The following is a 3,263-nucleotide window of genomic DNA, read 5'->3' on the forward strand; positions in this document are numbered from 1 at the left end:
GGCCCCAACGAAAGGCCAAAAGAACTGCAATCTCGGAGAAGTCTCGTATAAATCTCCGGTAATAACCCGCTAGACCCAGGAAACTCCGAATCTCAGATGGAGACCTCGGAATCTCCCACTGCATCACGGCCTCTATCTTGGCTGGATCGACCAGAATACCCTTCTGGTTGACATGGTGCCCAAGAGATTGCACCTCGCGCAACCAAAACTCACATTTGGAGAACTTTACAAAAAGTCTCTCCCCCACTTAGTTTCGACTAAGTCTTCACAATATGTGAGAATTGAAGGATTCCCAATCCTTCTTGCTTTTTTTAATAATCCACTGCTGACAACCTGTGCTTACCAACGCTAGCGATCACTTACCAGTTAAACCTTAAGATCGCACATCCTCTGAAATCTTGAAGAGTACTCTTGAATCTGGTACAGTCTGACACCTCAGACCATCTCCCATGTTGTCCACTGAAGACCTTAATCTTCACTCTGGCTGACGAATCCTCGTTCCCACTTCCAATCTTGCAGCACCACTGAATTCTAACCGAACATAGCCCACGCGATAAATGCAATTCTCTTGAACACCCAATGACCGAACACCCATGCGTCTAACACTCGCAACTAACTCCACTGTCTTCATGCTACCAGTCCTCCCCTAGAAACGGTAGTGCTTTGAACTCCAAAGTTCATCCATAGACAATTGTCGACCATACCTGAACCATGATAGAATCACTGAACGCTGACTTCACTGGAGAACTATCGATCTACTCCTGACCGAGTATCCTCTAAATAATACTCCTGCACAGATCCCGACAAAGATCCGAAATGATAACGGTACACGCGGAACCCACTCCGTAAGATGCGTCCCTCTGTGGGTTCATCAAGGACCTTTCGGCATGCAGGATGGCATATATGATCCTTGATAACCCAAACACTAGCAGAAAAACCGCCCCAAGATCTGACTTATCCAAACTCACTCACAATCCCAAAGTGATACGTATCCCCAACATCCATCTAGTAGCAATAGAAGAGGACATACCCGCAACATCTGGAGGAATACTGATCACCTTCTGTTGACATGACCAACCCCGCTACCCTTTAGTAGCCTAAACCCTTGGAGCGACAAACTCCCTTGTGCACTTTCATGTACGTGTTGCACTGACTCCGACCCTGCTGGCCTTTCACCCGATGATCAGAAGTCATGGGTCTCTTCCCGGGACCCTCTACTATACGCACCTGGCACAACCCTCTCTTTCCAGGGTGCTCCAAATCGATCTTGCATCTGCAACTTCTTGGAAATCATATCCTTCAGGGTCTGACACCCTGCCACGCTCACTAACTCACCTGCCAATGGCTAAGCTACAACAACTGTAACATCCTCTATCCTCAAAACGGGTCATAAACTTCTCTCTAAAGCTTCTCAGATTCTCCAAGACTCTCACCGATTCGAGTATGGATCATGTGCTTTCAGTAGTACGGGCCCAATACTACCTTCCACACCTATCCATACTTTCCTCAGCAATCCTCCTGAATCCTCCAATTCCCTTCCTCACTACTAACCCACTGAAACATATCCTAGGCTTTCCTAGGTTCCCGAACTCACCCAGTCCTCAGCTGCTGAAAGATTCCCAGTAATGTCAACTAGCTACCTCATGAATATATCCACATGCAACAAAGATCATATAATCCTTCGAGTAAAAGACCCATCCCTAGAATGGTTGAACTAAAACAAGAGCTGCATAATAGGCCCAAATCTATCACTCTGAGATTATCCAGTATGTATCACATGTGACTTAGCAAATTCACTTAATAGCTAACTCACATCACAAAGAGTCCCACAAAGCACAAAGCAAACAACATTCAGACAATGGAAAATCTAACCATCATAATCCAATCAAACCGTTTTATCCTCTAATCAGGAATCTGTACATGCAATTCAAAGACTCATACAATCAGGCATAACCTAACCAGGCCATCCTATCACTGACTGATCAGTACTAGCATGCAAGTCTACAAGCACATACAATAGACATATAAGGCATCCTCCTAGATCCTCAGCCCTAATCTAGCATGCAGTTCTCATAACCATATTATAACATAACATATCATAACATGTATGTGTATCTTGGGGAAAAACTTACTTGAGCTCGGCTGATTGCACGCATCACACACCTTGTTCTTTTCAAAGTTCTTTTCTCTTTTCAAATTCTTTTCAAACTCCTTTTTATAAAATGGTTTTACTTTTGAAAATTTTCATACCAAGTCCTTAGTTTGAGTTCAGACACACCCGAGAGTGCGTCCGAATCCCTCAAACCAAGGCTCTGATACCAACTTGTAACACCCCCCTCTGGCACGTATCACAATATTGTCCGCTTTGGGCCACTCGGCACGAGGACTTCCTAGGAGGTCACCCATCCCGGTACTACTCCCGCCTGAGCACGCTTAACTGCAGAGTTCTTATGGGATCTGCTGCCCTCATGGCTTTAAACGCGTTGTGACAAGGAAGGTGTCCACACCCCTTTTAAGGAAATGCTTCGTTCTCCTTCCAAGCCGATGTGGGATCAGGTGCAACCCACCCCGTTTATTTAATAAATAAATCAATAAATTGATGAATGTATAGTAGCCCTAAAATCAATAATTATATATGCAGGGTGTTGGTTTCGAGGAGTAAATTTGCATAATTTAGAAGTTGAGGGTTAAAAGTATAAGTTCCAGACTCAGTTTATAATTATTTATGAAGACAGGGGCTCCGTGGTAATTATTTGGATTTAATTTAAAAGGAAATGAGGTGGAAGGGCTGATTATGTCGTAATTAAGATATTGGGGGCTGTTTGGTAAATTTTGTACCTAAGGTGTAAAGGATTTTAATGTTAAAGGTTTAAATGGTAATTATCGGATTTAATTTGAAGAAGATTTCCAAAGCCAGGGTAGAAAGGGTAAATATTGGATTACTTTCGAAATTATTTATGGAAGGAGGGACCATAGTTGTTATTATGGGGATGAGTTTGGATAGCGTCGGGTATATAACCCCGAAACCCTAACCCTAGCGGAACATCTTCAGCCGCCACACCTCTCCACCTTATGCCTCCCCCTTCGTCTCCGGCACCGATGTCACCCTTACACCTCCCTACCAGCGTCGCTACCATCCCATCTCCGATCAACAAGCAACCACCGTGACCCCCGGATATCGTCGCTCCACCGCCGACGTCGAAGATAAGAACCATTGTGCGTTCATTACTTTGAAGACGGGGACTGCACTTGGTCGCTGGGGC

The 3,263-nt window shown here is 44.6% G+C and overlaps 1 pseudogene; it reads right to left on the reverse strand.

Annotated features, from left to right (window-relative positions):
- Window positions 1-2,369: 2,369 nt before the first annotated feature.
- Window positions 2,370-2,486, reverse strand: LOC145118088 (5S ribosomal RNA; annotated as a pseudogene).
- Between the last annotated feature and the right edge of the window lie 777 nt (window positions 2,487-3,263).

The sequence above is a fragment of the Lactuca virosa genome, chromosome 5 (assembly GCF_052849685.1).
Source record: "Lactuca virosa cultivar CGN04683 chromosome 5, Lactuca_virosa_CGN04683_v6, whole genome shotgun sequence".
Lineage (NCBI taxonomy): Eukaryota > Viridiplantae > Streptophyta > Magnoliopsida > Asterales > Asteraceae > Lactuca > Lactuca virosa.